Source organism: Chiroxiphia lanceolata, chromosome 1 (genome assembly GCF_009829145.1).
Source record: "Chiroxiphia lanceolata isolate bChiLan1 chromosome 1, bChiLan1.pri, whole genome shotgun sequence".
Taxonomy (NCBI): domain Eukaryota; kingdom Metazoa; phylum Chordata; class Aves; order Passeriformes; family Pipridae; genus Chiroxiphia; species Chiroxiphia lanceolata.
Window position 1 is genome coordinate 152,727,106 of NC_045637.1, and position 24,366 is coordinate 152,751,471.

General features: G+C 42.9%; 1 protein-coding gene across 9 annotated transcripts in view; it reads left to right on the plus strand.

Annotated features, from left to right (window-relative positions):
- Positions 1-2,423: 2,423 nt before the first annotated feature.
- ADCYAP1R1 (ADCYAP receptor type I) overlaps positions 2,424-24,366 on the plus strand; it is a 149,797-nt gene continuing 127,854 nt past the window's right edge. For 3 of the 9 annotated variants that reach the window (XM_032683665.1, XM_032683685.1, XM_032683693.1), the window contains exon 1: positions 2,425-2,992. The gene's annotated coding sequence lies outside the window, so the exon portion shown is untranslated. Of the gene's footprint in view, positions 2,993-6,367; positions 6,621-24,366 lie in introns of those variants that run through there. The other 6 variants (XM_032683656.1, XM_032683675.1, XM_032683701.1 and 3 more) reach the window with 4 other exon arrangements.

Consider the following 24,366-nt stretch of genomic DNA (forward strand, 5'->3'; position numbering starts at 1 on the left):
AGTTAGAGCCCCTCTGCTCTGGAGCCAGGCTGGGAGAGCTGGGGGGGTTCTCCTGGAGAAGAGAAGGCTCCAGGGAGACCTGAGAGCCCCTTGCAGGGCCTAAAGGGGCTCCAAGAGAGCTGGAGAGGGCCTTGGGACAAGGGGCTGGAGTGAAGGACAAGGGGGAACAGCTTTAAACTGGTAGAGGGCAGAGTTAGATTAGATATCAGGAAAAAATTCTTCCCTGGGAGAGTGGTGAGGTCCTGGCACAGGTTACCCAGAGAAGTTGTGGATGCTCCATCCCTGGAAGTGTTCAAGGCCAGGTTGGATGAGGCTTTGAATAAACTGGTCTAGTGAAAGGTGTCCCTGCCCATAACAGGGAGCTTGGAACCAGATGATCTTTAAGGTCCCTTCCAACCCAAACCATTCTATGATTCTGTGATCTTTAATTTGCTTTCTTTTTTCCCCTCGTACGTAGTGAAGTTACCAAGAGCTGTGAGACGTGACCAGAGAAGATGTCAGAACTGGAGAAAAAGAAATCTTTGAAAAGTCTAGTTGATTCTTTGCTCTGTCTCACGATGCTGGATCAAACCCAGAGCTGAAGGCACTCCCAATGTGTCTGTGCCTGCCTTTCTCCAGGGAAGGTATCTGTGCAGCTGTGGGGCTGTTCCTGTGCCAAGGCAGAGGGAGCAGGGCTGTCTGTGCTCCTGTTGTGGAGTTGTGTCCCACCCAGGCTCCTGCACCAGGGCTGAGACCCATGGGGGCTACAATGTACAAGTAAGCAACTGTGTCAGGGATTTTCACACTGGACAGGCAATGGGTTTAGTTGTTTTTAAAACCACGTTGCTTTTTTTGTTCTCCTTTTTTTAATCTGAGGGTAGAGTAAAGGCAAGGATGATTTGAAATTAATTTTTAGAAGGTGGAAGATGCAGAAAATGAAGTGGAAGTGGTAAAAACCTGGAGAAAAGGAGGCTTAGGGGAGACTTTTTCACAACAACTACCTGAAAGGAGGTTGTAGGCAGCTGGGGTTCAGCCTCTTCTCCCCAGCAACTAGCCCCTGGACAAGAGGATATGACCTCAAGCTCCACCAGAGGATCTTCAGGTTGGACATCAGGAAGAATTTCCTCACTGAAAGGGTTGTCAAGCATTGGAAGGGGCTGCCCAGGAAGGTGGTGGAGTCACCTTCCCTGGAGGTGTTCAAGAAATGACTGGATGTGCCACTCAGTGCTGTGGCTTAGTTGACGTGGTGGTGTTTGGTCAAAGGTGGGACTCGATGATCTTGGAGGTCTTTTCCAACCTTAATGAGTTGGTCATTCTTTGGACAGGTAAGAGGAAAGGGCTTCCACAATAGGAAGAGTAATAGCAGGTACACAGGTATCATGAAATTTCAGGGTAATTAGAAGAACCTCATTAGCAGGCAGCTGCTCTCACAGCACAGGTCTCATGGGATTTGGGTGAGGATGTGGGCATTCAGCACCTCAAATTCTTCACATGGATCTGTGTGGCTGAGAGCAGCGTGGTTGGCAGCAGCAAAAGCAGTGTGGTACCAGTGTCTCCATGGGATGTGCTGTCAGAGGCTCCTCTAAGGCTGCTATAGATGCCCAAGGCTCCTTTAGGGTACGTTTTCCAGGTCTGGAGAGCTTTTCCTTGAAGGCTGATCTGCAGAAGGGAACCAGTGACTGGATGCTTGAACAAATACCACCCTGCTCTTCTCCTTGTACTAATCACAGGAATAAGCTGGACAGCCCTTCCCTTCATCACCAACCATCTCAGTACTTTCTACAGCTCCACTCCACTGGTTTTCCAGTAACAGGTACAACTCCTGCACTGGTGGTGCAGGGATGCTGTTGCTGTGCAGCTCTGAGGCAATGCAGGACAGTGCAGATGCTGCTGTTCCCGTGCAGTCCCTTCTCTTCCTGTGTGTGTGTCTGCTTTTCCAAGCTCAGAGAGCTCATCCTGGATGCAGGCCACCTGCCCATCTGCAAATACCATCTGCAAAATGGTGCTTCCAGCTGAAATTCCTGCCCTGCTTCCCCTCAGTTTCCCTCAACTCCAGCTACTTTATCACTTTTCTTTGCAATCAACTCTCTGCAGCTCAGGGGGAAATTGGCTCTCCCTTCATCCTCCCTCCCACAGCCCCTCTCCCTCCCAGCAGCGATGCCATCCTCCCTCCCTCCCATCGCCGTCTGCTGCTGACCCTGGCACACTAATTAAATAAGAAATAAAAATCTCTGGGAAATGGGGCTAAGGTGACACGGAGAAGAAAGATTTGGGGGAGATAGGAAGAGAGGAAAAAAAAAGGGGAAAAGGGTTGATTTAAAAAACTTGATTTGAATAAATCCCTCCTCCTGCTCCTCCTCATTGGTTTCTTTTCCTCCTCCATATTAATGAGAGCAGCCAAGGAGAAGCTATTGGTTCCCTATCGCTTTCCCTTTCCTCAGGCACTCGGGGGAGGAGGTGTTTGCATTTCTCCGCAGGACCAGCTCGCTTTGCAGAGCATTGTCTGGGTATGAGAATCACACACAGGCACAGGGACAGGGGCGAGCGCACCGGAGCATCTCACTCGGGCAGAGCATCTCAGCCAGCCTGAGCACCCTTTTCAGTCCCCTGCCCCTTCCTGAGCACCAACAGCCCCCCCAACAAAAGAGAAAAAAAAAAAAAAAAAGAGAAAATAACCAAAGTTTGCAAATATCCCGCCTCCTCCTTTTGCCTTTTTTTTTTTTTTTTTTTTGGTTAGGTGGTTGTTGGTTTTTTAAAATATTTTAGCAATGGCAAATTCCTTCACGGCCAGGAGCTGGCCCATCCCCTGAGCGAAGGCAGCTTGGACATGACCGGCAGGCGAGGGAGGAGGAGGAATTTGGATTCCCTTCGGAGGCACCGACCCCTCCTCCGGCCGGGGGGGAGCGCGGAGCCGGCGGGGCTGGACCGACCGCTGTCCCCCCGCGGCCCCCGCCCCGCCCCGCACCACGGGGATGCGGCATCTCCAGCGCCGGGACAGATCCCTGCTGCAATGGTAAGTCCTTGCCTTCCTTCCCCAGCTCCCCCCCGGCGCTGCCCCATCCCCAGACCCCGGGGACGCCAAAGCGGCAAAGCGAGAAGGACCCGCCGGCTCGTCTCGGCATTGATTTACCGGCTCTTCCCTCCGCTCCCCCAGGTCCTGGGAATACTTCTTTAGCGGGGAATCGCACGCAGGCTTCCTGCCTCCGGCACAGCTGTAGGCTCGGAGGATGCGTCCTCCAGATAGGTTTGGCTCTTCGCGAACAAATCAATCTCCCTTCGCGAGTGGTGACAGGTTAAGGCGCTCGGTATGGGAATCACGTCTGGTTTTAACACAATATGGCTGGTAAATAAAATGTGATGGCTAAACGGCCCCCGCTGCTGCTGGCGGCATTTCCGAGCCCCCGGCTCCCTTTTGCAGTTCTGCATCTTCACCTGCCGCAGAAACTCTGATTCACCCTCCGAGCAGAGCACCAGGACATCCCCGCTTTTCCTGTGGGGTGGCAGGAGAGGTTGCGGTTAGTGTGCCTTTGACCTCTGCTTGCCTCCGGGCACTTCTCCTTATCAGGGTTTGAACAGCTGGTTCCGATAAGACCATGTTCATGCAAAGCACATCTCAAGTCGGGGGGTGGCTCACAGGACAGGCTCGTTTCCGATGTGCTGAGAATTTAGGACGTGAACCCTTCAGGTGTGTGTTGGAATCTGAGGAGTTTGCAGCCAGGGGGATTAAGATAATGAGATAATGCAGAATGTTGTTCAGAACTGGAAAATGCCTGGGAAAAAAAGGGGAATTTGGTTAGTGACATCCCGGCGTTTATCACCAATCATCCCACTCATGTAGAAGCAGGTCTGGAAGAACTCCCTGGAAGTCAGTGGATTTCCTCTGCATCTGATCTGCAGGTAAACAGAATCTGGGCTTTAGCTTGAAGGATATATTGGAGTAGTACAGGAGGGAACTATAATAAGAAGGAAATATTAACTAAAGTGAAAAAGGCAGCAAAGTGACCTGATTCTTTCCCAGGGTATTATCAATTCCCATCCCTCTGGTGTGTGTTAATTACAGTGCAAGTGCTGGACTGACACCACAACATGGAAGTGAAGGAGCTTTTGGAATATTTTTATTTAATCTGTTGGAGCCAACAAACAACAAAGGAGTTTTCCCTTGCTGTTCTTTGGGTGCACGGTCACCTCACTTCTCTGTTCAGCCTGTGCAGCGCTGGTCAGGTACAGCAGGGAAATGTTCCCGTGGCTTATTAAAGGGAATGTTTGGCTACTTAAGGCTAAGGACAGCAGGAAGGCAAACTCCTTAAAGTGCTGCTGGTGTAGCTGCAGAGAAGGAACGTGTTATACAAGCATCTGTCTTTGGCCAATGCAAAGCACGCTGGAGGTGGCTCGGAAGAAGTTGTCCTGTGGGGTGGGTAAGGCAATGCTGCTTCAATTTGGTGGATAATTAAGGAATGCTGGACAGTGCAATAATGGGAGTTGGATTAAAGTTGATATGTCTGCTCGTTGTCCTGGTTACAGTTTTGGATTGTGGTCTTGTACCTTTATCCCCACCTGTCCCTCTGTGCTGCAGGCAGTGGTTGCTGCTTTGTTGTCATTCAGGACAGCTCCAGTTGATCTGTTATTGTCCAGGTAATAGCATCTGTTATTGTCCAGGCAGTTCATCTCATCCAGGAGTGGAAGGTTTCTGGTGGTTTTGTTTTCTCCAGTCGGAGGCATGTGCACATGACTGGAAGGATAACCATTGACACTGCACGGGCCCAAAGGTCAGGGGGGGCTTTCTGTGTGATAAATACACTTATTTCTCTTTAAACAGAGAACTAGCCTTGTGATGGCTCCGTGGCTTTAGCCTTCCATCATTCCTTGGGGTCCCTGTGAGGAATTGGAGGGCTCCTTCCTCCCTGTAGGTTTAAGATGTCTGTCGTTTGCACAGAGGGGCCAAAGCCACACGGGTCTGTCCAGATCTGCAGTCAGTGTGTTTGGGAAGCTCACAAACACCAAGGCAGGAGCTTTGTTGTGGGATGATACCAGGGAGAGAGAACCAGAGATTTCTGAGATTGTGGGCTGTGCTGTTGATCACACTCAGACCTTTGTGCATCACATCTCTCTTCATTTGGCTGACTGAGCTGGTATCCTGGAGATATTTTTTTCCGGGGTTGAGTTCCATATGTGCCTATGCCTTTGAGAAGTTGAGACCTGTGTCCCCAAGCTGATTCATTCCAATGTAGCAGATTTTGTTTTCCTTTCCTTCCTTCTGAGCACACTTAGTACAAACAGTCTAATTCCTAAAATTATCTTTAAATGAAAGCAGAGTATTTGAGTGCAGAATCACTGAGAAAAAGCAAACTCAGGACAGGATCATGTTCTAATTCATCTCTGGCAGAGAGACCTGCAGAGATATCAGGTCTGTAACAGTTAGTTCTGGTTTAACAGAGGAGTTATTTATTTGGTACTGTTTTCAGGAGAGTTAAACTGATGCAAGGACATAGAAGTCAGAGGAGATACTGAATTTTATTTCACCCCATTCCTTGGCCCAGGGGGTGCAGCCACAACCTTTAAGTCAATGAAGTGAATTTTTTTGTTGGCTCATGTTCCTTGGTTTCCAGTCCCTCTTCTCCTTTCACCTCCAGCCATCCCATACCACCTGTGATTTGGTACATACTGCAAACTGCAGGATTTTGGGGTGAGTTTTCCACATCAGGACAGAAGTGGAACAACTCTGCTAAAAGGGATGTAAATGCAGCAGTGAGCAAATCCCTCTTTTCAATCCACAACTTAAAAGTCATCTTTGCTGTTCCTGTATCATCAGGGTTAGCTACAGCACCACTGAAACAAGCTGTTTCACAGTATTCCTGCTTCCCAGTACACAGCATCCCTGATGAGACACTTTCCCAGTTCCCTTGGTGGGCTGAACTTGTTCTGTTCCTAAGAAATGCTTTGCATACAGAAAGGTATTTGGTACTTTTCCACAAGTACTGGGATTCACGTGTCTGCTGTGGCTGCTGAGACGCTGTTTGGATTGTAATTGAGTGGGCACAAACACACGGGAAGAGAAGCAGATTTTTCTTTTTTTCAGAAGCTTCATGGCAGAATGTCCTCACCCCATTGCTTTGCCGGTGTTTGATTCTCTGCCCACCTTTTGCTCTGTCAGTTTATTGATCTGCCTCCTTAGCCTCGACTTTTTACCTCCACAAAACAAATCAGGAATGTGTATAAAACCCGCTGGATTGTTCCAGCCTTGTTTATGTAACTCACTGCAGCTCATTGACTGTGTTCCTGTGCAAACTGGTGGGCTCACCTCTGGAGCAGGATTAGTAATTTCAGGGCTGAACTTCTTATGACAGACTGTTCCATCTTCTAAAGAAAAGGCAGGAACGTCATCACACAGAGCATTTAAAGCTGCCATGGCTGTTGTGCTGAGGAATATTCCCTTGGGAAGGGTCCTGCAGAAGTGCACGGATGCGATTGCAGGGACTCGGTTGCTGCTCTGGTTCCGGGCTACTGCTGAATAGAAATTCTTCTGAGATAATCACCCCATGGAATGAGCTGATCTGCATCTGACATTAATCTGCCCTGGAGACATCCTGAAAGTCTCATCCCTGCTCATTCAGGTGTCATATTTTACTCTTGGATGGCTTAAGGTAGGACTTTGCTGTGAAACTGCTCTGATCTCTTGAATTGCCATATTATTTTAAAGAAAGCTTTAGAAGGTGTGACAATCTCTGCTTAATACCCTTTTTAAAAATGAAAACAAGCATCAAAACCTAACAAAGTAACTCAATAATTCTACTTTTTGTTAGTGCAATTCCTAATTCACTCTAAAACTGATAGAAAGGGGGATAAACATGTATATGGTCGAATTCTTCTCAATAATAGTTATGGCAAGAGCAATAATAATTTATTTATTAAAATATATTTATAAATATATTTTAATAATTTATATAAATATAAATATAAATATAAATATATTTATAACACATTGGGGATATTGAAGCCCAAGAGTTTCTTACTGAACATACAACATTAAACATCTGGCACACCTGTTTATAGGTTTGTCCATCCAGTGTTGAGGCATTTCCCAAGAAGCCTCAGCCACAGTGGCTTTTACACCCCATTAGAGATGGCAGGGTCACGATTGCTCAGGAGCTGCAAATGGAAGGATAATTATAGACTGTTATCTATGATTTGTTGGTTTGCTAAATGGAGCTGAGGGTTAGGGCAGGAAGAGCTCTTTTAATCTGTGTGTGGGGTTAATAGCTCAGATTTTTTGTTTTTATTCATTTGTTCCTCAGAACAAGGCAAGTTTTGCTTCTTTCTCTCACTGCATCTGATTCTGTGAAGATTCTTAAGGAAAAACTCTTTACTGAAGGGAAACCTGACTGGATTAAGTTTTTAATTGCTGGAAAATAGCTGTATCATCAGGTCCATCTTTGAGGAGTGAAGGGGGTAGAAATTTCCTCTTTCTCAAGGTGAAAACTTGGCCCTCAATGGTCCTTGGCAAAACTATTGTTCACTTCATGAGGAGGAAGGCTTTCTCACTCAGGAGTGTTTGGCTGCCTGGATGATGTTCATCTACTCTCACTCAAACATCTGGAAACTAAATGATCACATCCAAACCAATCACTCTAACTCCCTGTATTGGAAGTGAGGAGGGGGGTTCATCCCTGCCTGAAGTGGGTCAGATGAGTCACCCCATGGATGTTCTTGTAGCAGTTGACTCAGAGACACATCCACAACCAGTGAGGTGGATCCTTCCACGGTGTCTCAGAGGCATCTCCATGGACTGGGATTCCTCTCTTGCTCCCATCTTTGCTCAGAGGGGAAGGCTGGTAATATTTTGCCAGCTCATGGGAATAGCAAATTGTGATAGGTGGTGAGTTTTCTGAAAAGCTCAAGATCTCTGTGGTGGACCCCACGTCTTCCTCACCCACATCTTCCCTTTACTCGATGAAGGGCAGACTCAGCTGGTGGAGAATTCATGCCACATGTCCCAGGCAACCTCCTATCTGGTTGTCTTTTTTTTTTTTTTTTAATGATTCATTGATTTTTTTAAACCTCAGAGGCTTCCTTAGGGTATCGACACTTCCTCCTTCTGTCCAATTACTAAGAGGGATTTGCCAACTGAAGCTCATATGTAATTTTGTGAACAGGTGGGGAAGCATCACCCCAGGGAGACATCCTGGACAGCCACAGGATTTTCTGCAGGCAGATGCAAACCCCCTCTACCTGTTCTCTGAGCCAGCCAGGAGCTGTGCAAAGCTCCAGATCTCATCTAATATCCCCTGCTCGTAAATGGGGGACTGGAAGTTGCACCAAGAGGGAGATGAATGCTGACCAGACCTCATTAGCTTAGGGTTGGCACCATGTGAAATACATTTTAACCAGCTTGGAGCACTTGTGATGCTTAGAACTAGGTGACCTAAAAGCCAGCTTTTTGCCATATATCAATGGCTAAATGCTTTCTTCATTTTAATGCATTCACCCTCTGTCCTAAGCTAACAAAGTCCACTGATAAATAGATTTAATTAACAACTTCCTCCTTAATTATGGTCTTTAAAATTGTTTACTGAAATCCAAATAATGCAAAAAAGAAATAAAAACATGAACCTCTCCGAACACAGTGATATATAGGCTGGAGTTAAAGTTGTAGCACTAAGAGATACATTTCCCTGCAGCAGAAAGAAATTATATATATTTGGAAAGGGAGTTGAAAATAGCTAAGAGATCCTTAGCTATTAATTCCTTTTCCTGGAATGGAAAGACTTTATTAAGTCACGACATTTTTGTTTCTGTTCTTACTGTCCCATTTTTGCAATAGGTTTACAGAAGGTTGGTTTTTTTTTTTATTTTTAACAAAAATATAAAACGACACGCTCGTGGTCATAAGTACAAAGGATTTCCTTTTAAAAAGAAATATTTTTATAATGACATTTTATATGCATCTAAATTCTTAAATTGATATAATTAGTACCAAAAGCCAAATAGGAGCTTGGGCTTAGTGTGCATCTAAGATTTTGGACACACAACAGAACTTTCTCTCTTGGCCTAGAAACAAACTCTCTAAAGAAGCCAGCACAAGTGCATTATATAAAGACCCAAGTTAAAGTTAGTAAAGTTACTCATTTCCTGTGGTTTAGAGAGCTGGATCTTTGGATCCCTTCCAGGAGTTTTGTGCTCCAGCTTAAGATGCAGAGGAGATGAGAGAGCATCCGAAACACTGCAGATGCTCAAGCTCTTCATGACTAAGGCTGGGAATGTGTCACAGCTACCACTGCAGCCTCGGATGCCACAAGCCACACTCATTCACTGGGGCTGTGTGGAGTTTGACAGCTTGGATGGGGGTTTTGTGCTGCTGAATGGGTCAGTTAGAGATGATTACAGGCAGTGGGTGAACAGCTGGAACAAACTTCATTACAGAGCAGCTCTTGGTGGCTGCGGAGAGAGCAGCGTGAAAAGCCAATATCAGCCGTGTGGAAGTTGTTTCTCTGCAGCATTCAAGCCTCTGGACACTGCTCCATATTCTCCAGCTTTTTGTTCTCTGACTTGTTCTTTGTACCACAGCTGGATGTTGTAACAATGGTGATGGCAAAGAGTCTTCACAGGCTACCAAAGTCTGAGTTTTATTCAGAAGAGGAGAAGAAAAGCATGTCAGGGCCTTTGTGGTTCCCCCAGCAAGTGTACCCCTGACAGATACTCACCTCTGGTATTCATCTTATTCCCTTTCCTCTGTATGGAAGACTTGCAGGTCTCTTTTGCTAAGATATTTTTCTATCAAGCTGACCAGAAATGGGATTCAGCTCACAGATCAAGACACCTAAAGATAGGTGTGGGTTTTGATGTGTCTACCTGTACCCAAGGACAGAAACTCCTGTTATAGTAAAAGGAGATGTAAGACGTGATTCAGTCACTTAAACATAGGTGTTAAGTGTCTTTTGAAATCCTCTGGGGTATCTAAAACCCATTAGGGATCTGTAGGCATGATGTTTATCTACAGTACATAATTTCCCCTCTGTGTGAGGGCAGGTTAAATCCCCTGGGGTATTGCTGCACCAAACACCAGCGTTTAGGCTACTGATTCTGGCCCCTGGCCAGTGCCCAGTCAATACAGATAAATACATTTATCTATTATAGACTGAGCTCTGTAACTCTTTAGCCTAACAAGTCTTCAATAAATACCACTAAGATGGTTTAATCTGCAGTCTGAATTCTGTCCTGGCTTTCTGATCCCTCCTGATGATTTAGAATGAGACTGATCAAGTCTTGGACGTGGTGCTCTTACCACACACACAAAGAGTTATTTGATTTTTATATGTACAGGGATTGGAAATACCCTTTTGTATTGCTGTCTTAGGATCACGGGAAAGATACTGGGCCAGAGAAGAATTACTGAATTACTACATTGCAGGTGTATCTATTTGGCTCCAAATCATTCTTGGACATTTCCTGAGACAACCTTGAGACTGCATTTGCCTTTCTCCAGGTTCAGCTGCCACAGGCAGCTCCTGGTTATCCTGTGCTTGAATAATCCAGAGGGTGTGTTTCTCCCTATATAATTCACACTGAATTATTCTCAGCCTGTTTCCTTGTACAACTCACTGGTCCATGCTGGCTCTGTCTTAATACCTCACCATTCTCCCTTCATCTGTGCATCATTGTCATCTTAATCTCAAGCAGAGGAAAAGGTCAATTCACAGCAGATGTGCTGAGGTCACACCTATGATCTGGCTTCACTTTCCTCTGACAGCTTGGCTGAATATTCTGACTTCATCCTGACCTTTTGGGTGCCCAAGACACACTTCTTTTGTTGCTTAGCTTGCTCTCTCCTTCTAGGAAGAACTTCTGGATTCTTTGAATGTTTGTGATTCACCAGCTTCAGTCTGGAGTTTTTCATTGAGACTCCCTTTCTTCTTCCTTGAGATGTAAGTTCCCTGGAATTTAGCATTTTTAATGCAAAAAGGCCTTTTGTCCAGATCCCAAAGTGCTGTTGCCTTTACAACCTGATTGTTTCATTTTCTCCAAACTCTCCTTTTGTGAATGAAGAATGTCAACCACACACTTTCTTTGGTGAAGGTTTGTGTTGCTTTTGTCCGCTTTCATTTTTCTGGCATTTTCTCTGTCTCCACAAATCATAGAGGTGGCTCCAAGGTGATTAAAGCAAAACATGACCTATTTAGAGCTTCAAAGCACCAGGGTTTAATGTCATTCTGATAGACACAGCATCTCAAGCTCTTCTGGGGAGATTTGTGTGCATCAGTTTGGAAAAACCTCTGATGAAACTCTCCCTGAAAGAAAAAAAGTTTCTGTTTACTTTCCAGAATCCACTTTACCTGTAGCATCTTCATCTGGCAAAACAAATCTCACATCTTCCTAGCAAAAATAAAAATGGATTGTCCAGACTAAGAGTCTCCCTTTTGACTTTATTGTCTCACTAAATTGACCTCTTGCTTTCCTTCCCACTGTCCCTACTGAATTAGAACAAGGACATAATTAACTTCTTTACCATTCCCAAAGAGCTTCTGAGACAAACTTCAATAAATGGATTATGCATATTTTGCAGTGGTTTCATGTCCACCACTGCTGCATTATGCAGCACCATGGATGTGACTCGTTGCCAAATCTATTCACAGCCAGAAGAGCAGTGTGGGAAATGTCATTAAAAATGTGGGTATTAAAACAACAATGGCAAAGCTCAACTGGACAACTTAGATAATTTGGAACTCATGGCTATTTTCTTAAAAGGTGATAAAGAAGTTCACCTGAACGTTGACACACTGTTCATTTCTTCGCTGGCTGGAGAAACTCTCACTTGATACTATTCTTCATGAAGTGACAGACTATTGCCTGCTGCATGTCATATACCAAAATGTCTAAATTGAAAAACACTTTCATTTAAACAGAGGTTGTCTGAATTTTCTGGCAATCATATATAATTTTATATAATTTTCCTTTTGTTTCTCCTCTAAGTACTTGCTCTAAAATACAACGTTTTTACGTGTGCAGATTTCTGGGTGGGATTAAAAGGCGTTTGTTAAATGTTGCCTTTACGACAATGAAATCTGTGGAATCCAGATTTCAGTTCTTTTGATCCCAGACTAGGTTTCTAAAATAATTCACGTGAATTGGACACCCTTTTTACCTCCATTAACTATGGGGGAATTCTGGGCAGTGAGTGCTATGGAAGAGCCAGGAAAGCCAGACAAGATGATCTGAGAAAACAATGAACAGATCTCCCCATGCCATGTAAACTGCCCAGATTGGAAGGAATATGCAGGTGTGTCTGAGAGCATGGCCAAGCTAATCCATATCACTCTCTTTAGCAGCTTGTTCAAACTTGCATTTTATAAATCAGCTCTGAGAGCTTTAACCCAAAACGTTACAGGTTGTGATTCGCAGGCTGGTTCCAACATGCAGAATTTTTCTATACCCTCTGCTGTGTCCAAAATGCATCATCCTGCTGTGCTGCTAGTTCTGGGTGACAGAAAAATCACCAGCTTTAGGATCCCAGTGTTTATTTTAGCCTGCAACAGGTAGAAGAACAGACGAGAGATCCCAGTCTGTACAAAAATATCCAGAAAGTGCATTTGTATCAGGAATGAGGAAAAGGAAAGACTTGGAGATGGCTGAGCCTCCCTTGTTTCACATGTCTGCAAGTGCTCTCAACATAGAATCATGGAATAATGGAATCATAGAATGGTTTGGGTTGCAAAGGGCCCATTCCAACCCCCTGCCATGGGCAGGGACACCTTCCACTATCCCAGGTGGCTCCAAACCCCATCCAACCCGGCCTTGGACACTTGCCCACAGCTTCTCTTGGCAACTTGTTCCAGGGGCTCACCACCCTCTGATAAAAGAAGGTAATAATCTCCAAGAATTTCTTTTCTTACTAAAGAAAGTAATAATCTCCATCTTTCCTCAAAATGCATCTCAAGACTTTGCTTCGTTGGCTGGTGGAGATAACCAAATCAGAATGTTTTCCCAACATCCTCCTGCCTTGATTTTCAGCACTTCTGAGGATTGTATTAACCTTTGTGGCAATTTTTTTGCTCCTCTAAGATAAATAAGGCTAAGAAAAATTACTGATGTCAGGGAACATGAACAAATAAAAATCTAATGGGTTCTGAATTGAACCCAGTAGAGTAGTGACATCACCTAAAGCTGCCCTAAGCCTTCCACAAAGTTCTCATCTCTAAGATATAAACTCTTCCACTCTCAGCAAAATAATCCATGGTGGCTTGCCAGTCCATTTAATAATCCAGTGTGCAAAAGAGTGAATGCATGTTCCTCCAAGTACTTTCCACTCCCCCACATGCTGTTATCATTAAGTATCCTTCTTTTCTGTGCTTCCTCTTTGTCCAGTAGGGATTAAGACTCTTCCTACTAATATTGTGACTTCAGCCAACACTAAGATGAGCTCCATGGCTGGCAGCTCTGTATTTTCATACCTGGCTTTACAAAATGTTCTATATGATCCCACACCTTATTCTTTATAGTCTCTGTCAGTGGACTGCTGTCTTCAGTGACCCAGGAGTTACAATACAAAGCAGTGTGACCTGCACATTGCTCCACCTGGTGTTTTGAGTTTTCCCTTTTAATTTCCTCTGAGCAGCTTTGGAAGAGCTCCTGTGCAGTGCTGGGCAACGAGCTTGAGGGAAGGAATTGTGTTATTCGTGTCAGCAATGCTGAAATGTTTGTCAGGTATATTCTTCCTGCTTGTTGCAACTTGACCTTACTACAATACCATTGAATAAACGAGACATGACCCTGATTTCTCAATATGTCTCTTAGCAAATATCCTACCAACGTTCTTTGAACTTTTTAAAAATAAATAATTTAGACGAATCAGTCTAAATACTGAAACTTGTTCGTTCATTTGCTGATTTACTCAACGTGTGCCTTCAACACCAAGGAAGTTCCATTGCAAAAGCACAACACCCTGCATGAGACACCTGGAGAGTTACAGTTTAAATAGGTTTCTGTAAGATATTTATATCATAGAATCATAGAGTGGCCTGGATTTGAAGGGACCTTAAAGATCAGTTCATGCCACCCCCTGCCATGGTCAGGGACACCTTCCACTAGCCCAGGTTGCTCCAAGCCCTATCCAGCCTGGCCTTGAACACTTCCAGGGATGGAACATCCACAGCTTCTCTGGGCAACCTGTGCCAGGAGTCTCACCACCCTCACAGGGAAGAATTTCTTCCTAATTTTCAGTCTAAACCTACTCTCTTTCAGTTTAAAACCATTTTCCCTTGTCCTGTCACTACATGCCCTTGTAAACAGACTCTCTCCATCATATCTACACAAATTTCTACAATATATCTAAGGAACATGAGAATATAAAATTCAATTTTTTTCCCTGAGGGAGAAATTTTAAATCATTCAGACGTCCTGTGCCCCAAAATATTTTTTTTTTTTTCCCTCCACTGTCCATTACAGGATTCTAAGATGACTTGGTTAATCTGTAAATGTCCACAAAGTATCTCTCTGAAGTTACTGGAAGAAAATCCACTTTGATTTGTAAAACACTCTCTTAACTCTCCTTCACAAAACAAAGGCCTTCCATGGTGAGGATGGGACACTGCAGTTCATAGATTGAAAGCAAAAATAAACCATCAAAATATTTCCTTCACCGATTTATAGGATTTAAAAGAGAATACTTACTCTTCTCCCAAAGGGTTTCTTAAAAGTATCGCTGTCATTATCCTAAATTGGTAGTTAAGGAATTATCTGAGGAAAGCTCACGTCAGAGTTCTCGTGTGCTCTGACAGGCACAGACTCGTCGTCAAACATTTATGAACTGCTTGGCTTCTGTCTGCAATGTGCCTTTTTATCTCTGCAACACACAGTGACAGAAATTTTTGTTGTCTTTTCGAGATAAAATGAATCTCCCTGGATGGGAAGACAGTGTTTTCGCCGAGATCTCTTCGGCAGTGGTGCATTTCCTTGGCTCTGTCAGGAATACCAATGAGGCTGGGAACGGTGAGGAAAGCAGATAACCATTTACACTGCTCCAAAGGGAAGGGAACAGCAACAGTCTGCAGGAACCTGGGGGAATCTGATTTCCAAAAGCGTTGCTCTCTATGCAATATTTAATAAATAAGGTAAATATTTAATGAATAAGGCAAATGGGACAGTTGCAACCAACTCTCAGGGAACATCGTGGCCCAGAGTTTGATCTCACAGGCAGTTTGGATGAGGCCAATCTAACTGGTAGTAAACAGTTCAGCAGAGTGAGTAAAAGTGATCACATGTGACTTGATCTCAAGGCCAAGGAAGGTCCCCGACCTGATGTGTTTTATAACATTAAAACCATTTCTTTTCCTTGCCCCCTCTATGAAACAACCACTGATGGTTGTTGGCTGCTCAGCTCACTGCCCTGAGCTCCTTCTTGCTCACAGACAAGGAGCTGAGAAATCACTTCTGATCCAAAGGTGGGTGATGGATTTAACATAAAAGCAAAGGCTCCTGGCTGGCTGGACACACAGACTTTTTTTCTTTGGGAGAGGATTGTTCCCTGGTTATTGAATTGGTGCCATTGACAGATGGATTCACCATGGTCCAGCTGTTTACTTGGACAGAACAGCTTTGCTTTTAGACCTTTTAAGCATTTTTGGTCTAGAGGCCTCACAAAGGAGAGTTACAGAAGGCCAGATTACCTTTTACACAAGGGGATGGGAAATAGAAGTCTCAAGCACGGAGTTAGGGACATACAAGGAATAAACTTGTCTCCAGGGAGATGTTCTGATGTTCTGGTTCTTGGATAAATGTACATAAGCCCTCCTTGGCACTCTCAAGGAGCCTTAGGAAGTCGAATCTGACATGGACACCTGTCCATGATAACAAGAAAATATTTTCAACGCTCAAATGCCCTGAAATGATTTTATATTCGTAAAGCCTTTCCATGTACTCTTTTTGACCCCTTTTCTTTCAGCCTTGGCTTAGTCTCCAGCAATTAAACAAATACTTCTGTTCCTTAGTCGCTGCCTGTTCTGTGCTGTGTCTCTTTTCTATTTTTTTAGCCACTCTCTGCTTCTTAGTCTGCAGCAGAACTGCAGACAGAGGATATCTGCAGGCATGCTCCTGTTTGAATGTTTTTCAGCAGAAGATGTTATTTATCAAGTTCTTTGTGGTATAAGGGACTCTACAACTGTGGAATACATTGACTGTGCTCATGCAGAGAACTGTACCGCTAGAGAACATCCTGGACTTCTGGAATTTGGTCGCTAAACTGTTATTAAATTATTATTAAATGAATGTTAAACTATTTGTGTGGCATTTTGAATGGGTTTGCAGACAGGTCAACTAATCTTCTTCTTAACAATGCCTGGGCTCAACGCAGGGGCTACCAAATCTCATGCATCATTCCCAGTAGGCAGTTTGCAGGTGGCCACTCTATTTGAAGGGCTGAAGAGGTTAAACAATTTGTACACGCCCTGTTTACCTCAATCCAAACCCAGCACACATCTCAATTACTGTGTGTGGGGTGTGTGTGTGGCTGAAAAAAAACCACCACAAGCGAACAGAGAGAGATAATTCTGCCTCGTGCCTCCCACATTCCCAAGCTCCTGTGCTATTCTAGCTCTCCTGGCAGAGCTGTTGGATTCAGAGAGGAGTATCTTAAGGCAAAATCCCTTGGCTTAGTCATGACTCCGTGCTTTGATATCTCATGTTGTGGCAAGTCTGGATTAGGGCTTTTCTGGAGCATCAGAGTTCAATCCCCACGTGAAGTCAGGACTTAGCTGAGTCCTGAGAGAGGAGAGATCTCCCTTGGTGGACAGACCTGCCTCACCAGAGAGCTGGGAAGTGTGTTGGAAGAGAGAGTTGGCTGCACATCAAAGTGTCTGTATACTCAACTTGCAGATTCCTGGGAAGTTGTTTCCTTAGTGACAATAACAACAGGAACAATTTTAGAGCATTTTCTTCACGTCTGTTTCCAGTGCTCGAGAGATGTTCAGAAGTCAGAGTACAACCGGGGTTTTTTCCTTTCTGAGTTGTTTTCTTTTCTCTTTTGTAGCTCACATTGGCACATCAGATTTTTTTTTTTTTTATAATTAGGGTCTATCTGTCTTAGTGCTGTTGGCATTTTTAAATCCACAGACACTGTGGGAACTGAAGGAAGAGATCTTGGAGGATTCTTAATGTGTCTAGTAAATGGTAGCAAGTTGGGAGGTTCTCCCTGCTGTGGGGCATGGAGGGTGGGTACACCTTAAAACCAACCCCACTCCTGTGGAAGGTACTCACCAACCCCAAAATTAGGCTTGTAACAGGAGAGATTTGGGAAGTGAAATGGAAAAAAAAACAAAACAAAACTTGAAATTATACTTGAGAGACAAATCTCGCAAAAGTCTTCAGCCTCCATATTTGTCACCATTCACAGTAAATTTTGAAAAGAAACTTTGAAACCTGAATTGTGGGGAAAGCAGAAATTATCATAGAATCCCAGAGAATGGGTTGGAAGGGACCTCAAAGAACATCTTGTTCCAACTTCCTGCCATGGGCAGGGACAACTTCCAGGTAGCTCAGAGCCCCATTCCAACCAGGTCTTGAACACTTCCAGGGATGGGACATCCCTTCAAGGGGATGACCTGGAATTAGCTGCAGAATGGGACTGCTGGAGCAACAAGACTAATTTTTGTTAGTCTTTACTGAAGAAACCCTGTAGGATGAACACCCACTCTGCATCCTGACAATTAAAGCCCCTGAGCACAATCAGAGGAATTCAGCTTTGATTTCCAGGAAAACAAGGCTGACTGAAACCATCACAAATCATGTGCAGTTTGGAAGCTGGGAGAACCTTTAGAGGTCACAATGTGCTAATGGAAAAAAAATTGCAAACTCTATTATCATATCTGAATTAGGAGAGCAGTCACTATAAGCTTCCTCTTTAACCAAATAAGTGACTGAAGTCAAAATATGATTCATGCAATGGGGGTGTCAGGCTTTTTTTATTAACGGCAGAAAGAGATTAAAATATCTCTGCTTATAATTTAAATGCTAATAATTAGCTGGGAAGAACTCTTTGACCAGGAGCAGTACAGTCAGTTCAGTAACACCACATGATACTTCCCTTGTTCAGGACAACATGTAATTATAAATAAAATTCAGTGTCATGAGGAACTTTGTTTTTCCTTCCTCATGCAGGGCTGAGGGGCTTAAAACATTCTGTGTGTGCGTTTCCAAATGTGTTTTTAATTCCTCCTCAATTCTTAGACGGTAATTCATAATTAAATTATGAATTGCTAAAAAGTAAATCAGAATGAACCATATGGCTTGGACCAATATGGCAATATGAATTTAAAAAGAGAAATTAAGATGTATGTATCCATTTAAAATCTTCCTGAAATACATTCCCCAGTTATAAAAAAGAATTTCCAAACCCTGTGTCCCAAATCACTTATCAATCAACCTTTCTTTTAGGGGGAAAAAAGCTAAAAATGTAAATGACAAACAGAAATAGTATTTACGATTAAATATAGATTGTCCATTTGCTATTTTAGCACTTAAAATTGAATCAGTAATTCAAATGGCAATCCCTGATAACTAAACAGCAAGGTTAATTAATCTCTAAACCCTGTTTTGGACAACTTGTGCTGATATCCACATTTCCCACCAGTGATTTGGAGCCAAATTTCAGCCTCTTGTGAACTGTTCCTTGCTGTTATGCAACTACTTTTTTTTCAGTATCTCACCATTATTAAGTGGCTCCAGCCTAGACTTGAATCTTTATCCTTTCATCAAAAACCTGATCAGGTTTGACTCGGTTCTGCAACACTTGGATGATAAAAATCTGAGATCCCAAACTGTGCACTGCATGTGTATTTTACATTTAAACCACTCAGAAGTAGCTGAGAAAATGAAAGTGATTTTTCTCAGCTTCAGCCTTCCAGGCTCTTTCATGGGTGAATCTATTAGAGCAGAACAGCAAATTAGGAATTAAAAGATTTACTAGGTTAGAGCAGAGAAATCCCACATGGGAGGCAAAATGATGTGTTGGTTATGTGTTGGGGAAGGGGGAAGTAAGGAGGGATGAAAACGAGTAGCACAACAAGAGTTGAACAAATTGAATTGACAATGCACTGTTTGTGTGATACCAACACATCAATTAAATGGCAAATGAAATAACAGGAGAATTTGTTCCATTTTTTTTTCCTGAAAAATGTTTCTAGTCAGAAAATTAGAATGTGTGCATTACTAAGCCCCATTTTCACCTGCTCTGTCAAGAATGGCAAAATGAATCTACCATTTGGTGGTTAAAATGATGAACATCAGAAATAAGGAATAGTCCTTAGAAGAAAAAGGAGAAAAAAACCCAAACAGTTGTGTCATAAATCTTGGGCATATGAGTTTTGAAGTCTGGAGTCTGTGCAGTTGTTTTGCAATCCTGAAGTTGCCTGAAGACACCATCACTGCAGCCAACTCCATCATCTCATCACCACCTCCTGAATCTGCTGCTGAGCAGATCCAAGTTTGGGAGGGTTCAGGTTTAGGGAGAGTATTCCCTAAATCCAATTGTATCCCACTGGCCTTGTTAGCAAAGCCTTATTTTATCACAGAATCACAGAGTGGTTTGGGTTGGAATGGACTTTAAAGATCATCTCATTCCAATGCCCTCATCACGGCAGGGACACCTTCCACTAGCCCAGGTTGCTCCAAGCCCCATCCAAGCTGATGTTGGACACTTCCAGGGATGGGACAGCCACAACTTCTCTGGGCAACCTGTTCCAGGGCCTCCCCACCCTCCCAGGGAAGAATTTCTTCCTAATACCTAATCTAAATTTTCCCAGTTTTGAAGCTAATCCAATTTATCTGGAGTAAATTGGGTTAGGCAATGCTCCTACATCGGGCAGATGGGAGGTAGAACAGCAAGGATTAGTGTCTCCAAGCTGACTGGGATTAATGTTCTTTTCAGCGTGGCTACAGCTGGGGAGAGAGATGTCCACAGCCTAATACAGGTGTGAAGAACTGGCAGTCTTTCAAAGCACTGCTGTGGGTTCATTTACAGTGCTGGACACCTCATTTCTCCAGAGGGTCAGCACTACAAAGGAATTCACATGTTCTCACATGCAGAAATTTCAACTACCTTTCAACTAATGCAAACAAGCACTAATAACTTAAAATAGTTGAAACGAAAACGTCCTGAAAGAATAAAAAAGAGAATGTTGTGTTATTCCTTATAATAGTGATAAGAGGAGGTACAGCTGGTACTCAGAGCTAAATTAATCCTGAGTGTGTCTGTAATACTGAAGCCACCTAGATGGGAAGTACTCAGTGTCCTCATTTCTCATTCAAGTCACTCAGCAGAAGCTGCTACTTTTGTCTTCAGAGATGTAGATTGTCTTCAGGAGGTCCCTACATGTGTGAGCAAACTGGGGCATTTGGTTTGCTTTGGAAAACACATTAAAAAGGCAAGGGAAAAAGAAAAACAGATGAATTTCCATTTTAAAGAGATGCTGGTGATGGTCTTTTGGATTGGGGCTGGATAACCATCACTGAATAACTATCAGGATTTATTCACCTACAAATTTATGACCTGTAAGCCTTAATGTTTGGGTTGGGTTTGGGATTTTTTTGGTTGTGTTTTGTTTTGTTTTGTTTTGTTTTAGCAGAGCTATTTTCATGTTATCCCACATTATTTTGATTTAAAATTACGTTTATTTCCATTGCTGACTTGTAGATAACACAGGATACCACCCGTCCTGTGCAGAATATGAGCCAGAATTATTCCTGTAAAAGCTGTGGTTATGGCCTATCAAGGAAGGTTTTGTCAAACACTTAGAGTCAAGCAATTCTAGATGAAGTTAAACAACCCAAATGACATCTGAATCCATGCCACAAACTTTTGGTTTTGTCTAAGTGGGAGACCTGCACACACCCAAAATGTGCAAAATATTTTTGGAAAAAATTATTCTCTGCCTCACGCAGAGTTTTCATTTCATGGCTGTTCCCGAATAAAACAATGCTCAATAAAATATCCAGTTCTTTGGGCATGTTAATGGCAGCCAAGCTGTGCCCTGGAGAGTCCTCTGTGTACCAACCTACCCAGACTCCATCACAAAATTTATTCTGCCTGTCCAAAACAGCCTCACACTGTGCTGATTTCAGGTTATCAGACATTTAGTTTTATTTACTGAGGGAAGATCATTCCCTTCCTTTTCCTTTGTGTCCCTGCCCCGATCTCCCCAGTGAGACACAGGTTTCAGAAAAACACACAAACTCATCTCATGCCTCGTCGACTCCAGCTGGCAACAAACCCCAGGGACAGACATGAACTCTGGGATATGAGGAAAGAAATACCATAAAATGTGAATTCACCTTTTCTACCGCGTGCAGAGGGTTTGGTTTTTATAAGGCTTATTTTTGGTGATGTTTTTTTGGCCGGTGCCTCCAATGAGAAGCTGGTCGTGGATGCAGAATACATTCCCAGGGGACAACACAAAAGACTTTGAGATGCCAGGTCACCAGACTGGGCTGAGCCAGGAATTATGTGAAGATAACTCAGAGTTATTCTGTGCTACCAGTTCCTGATTCCTAATTCCTGTTTAAAACCATGGATGTCTCCAAGGTTACCAATGCACAACCACCAAACTTTGCCCCAAGCTTTGCTGGCTCTCTGTACCATTGGTGGCCTCTCCTTTATTTTGTTGTCCTGGTTCACCTTTAATCCTCTCTTTAATTGTCTTTTGGGATGAGAAAACCCAAAGAGGCTCCTTGCATGTAGCTCTGTGCCACCTGCAGCCATGAGGGTCATTAATAATGCAGCCCTGCAGAAATGAGGGCTTTGGGACACCTTTAGTTCTTGTCTTAATGGATTCCATCCTCTGCAGGCTGCTGAATTGGATCTCCCAGTGCTAGAGATCAATAAAGCTTTGTCTTTCTCAGCTTGCTTTTCTTTAGATTTGATATTAGGAAAGTTCCCATTGTTTTCAAAAGTTTTTGTCAAAGGCTGACCAGGATGGGCAGATCCTGTGTTTCTGTGAGAAACCAACTTGTGAAGCTGTGCCTGCAGCACTGTTCTTGTAGGTATTTTAAAAACTTAGGACAAATCTTCTCCACAGAGTATCCAAGGAAGTAGGGAAATATTGGAGAATTTATAATAATAGAATAGAATAAAATAATGGAATGCTATTATACACTCTGGTGACATTGTGAAATCTTGGGGCAAAATCCTTTGTCCTAAAGGGTTTCTAGAGGGTCAGAGCTTCATCCCCAAAGTGTTTGAAAGGCACATGATGGTGATGATGTTTTTTCAGTGTCATTTCAGCTGAGCTTCAATTGCATATCAAAACAGGATGGGTGTGAATGAAGACCTGAACAGAATTTAGACTTGATCTGATGTGAGGAAAATAAAGGGAGGAGGTTGCAGCAGCAATAAAAAACCTGTTACTACACACTTCAGATGATTTGACCTTAATTTGCTGCCCACTATAAGATGCTGCTAATCAGCTGAGTGTAGCTTTGGCAAAGTTTGTTTGGACTGAACCTTCTAATGCTGTGTGTCTGTCTCAATTCTATCACTTTTTTCCCCCTCATTCCCTCCCTCCTTCCTGATGGAAAATATAGAGAAATTGGGCATAATTAATCTGTTGCTTTGAAAAACATAATTTAGGGTAATCCAGCATATGCTCTGAACTCTGTGGGTTGTGCTGATTGTGTCTCAGGGACTATCCAAGGAATCTGTAGAAATTAGCTCAGTTTCAGAAGTACAATTTTAATGAGAGAACTCTCACCCAAGGCTCTGAAGGACCACCCATGGGGAGAGAGGATTTTCACTCTGTCTTTGAAACATGAGTCAACCTAATTAAAACAGAGCAGTGGGCATTTTGGAGAAGAGGAGGATTTCAGGTTGATTGAATTTACATCTTTAGAATCCTAGGTTTTACTGGGAATACATAATGACAACATGACAAAGCTATCCAATGGAAAGGAATAACATTTTGATTGTTTTCTGGGCCACAAGGGATATTCTGGTTCCACGTGATTTCTAAAGGAAAATGTGAATCATCCCAAGTTGGGCTGCATCCGATCCAGTGACCATCCTGTCAATTTATAAACTTCATCATCAAACATCTTAATACCCATAATCAGGATTTCCAGCTTTCACCTCAACAGCCACATCCAACAGAGGAAAATTACCCCCTTTTTATAGTTCCCATTGACTCCTAGTCACAGAACTGCTGTAGATAAGATTGAAGGAAATTGGAGCTCCACAGAATTAATTATATTGTGTTATAATGGATACAACTCATCTCTTCTAGTTGTGTTTTGATGGGTTTAGGTCTGGGGTTTTTTGACACCTCTTGAATTAATAAAATAAGAGAACACATAATATCTCAAATTTTGCATGTGCTTGTATGTTTATATTAAACTGTTTTGATCCTGCATTGCTCTGACCTTCCCGAGTATTCCCTTAGGAACATATTTTGCCACCTCTTAGGGTACCCTTGTACCAGCTTATCTTCTAGAACTCTCATCTGGAAATCCATGAGCAGATCATGAAGATGAATATAGAAATAACCACTTTTAATCACAGGGTGAAAAGATGATTCTATGGGACCGAACCACTTCAGTTCATTTATATTTACTTTTCTTTTCTAGAAGCAGTGGAGCTACTTAATTTAGAGTGACACTGAAGCAGTGGTTTATGAATTAAGCTGAATATTTACATTATCTAGATTCTGATTTTTAAAAAGCAATCACCATATGAGGCTTCACTGCTGTAAGCCATGGGCATTCACACTCTTTTAAGGTACTGGGCACCCTAAAATGTGACCTCAGCTAAGACATCATCAGTGCTCTGAACTGTGGTAACCTAAAACTTAGTTTTATATTGTGGAATAATTTTGCAATGCTACCAGAGTTATTTGGAGTTCCAGATTTTTCATAAAGCAAACTACCTGGAGACAAACTAAAAAGAGAGGGCTCAGAGGGCTGGGATTGTCTGCAACATTCTCACCATGTCATCTGGTGTGTCCTTGCTTCATGAGGCAGAGTGCAAAGGGCTTGGCTTTGTAACCTGCTGAAAGGAAGGAAAGGAAGGAAGGGAGGAAGAAGGAAAGGAGGAAGGAAGGAAAGAAAAGGAAAGAAAGAAAGAAAGAAAAAGAAAGAAAGAAAGAAAAAGAAAGAAAGAAAGAAAGAAAGAAAGAAAGAGAAAGAAAGCAAGAAAGAAAGAAAGAAAGAAAGAAAGAAAGAAAGAGAAAGAAAGAGAAAGAAAAAGAAAGAAAGAAAGAAAGAAAGAAAGAAAGAAAGAAAGAAAGAAAGAAAAATAAAGAAAGAAAGAAAGAAAGAAAGAAAGAAAGAAAGAAAGAAAGAAAGAAAGAAAGAAAGAAAGAAAGAAAGAAAAAGAAAGAAAGAAAGAAAAGAAAGAAAGAGAAAAAGAAAAACAACAAA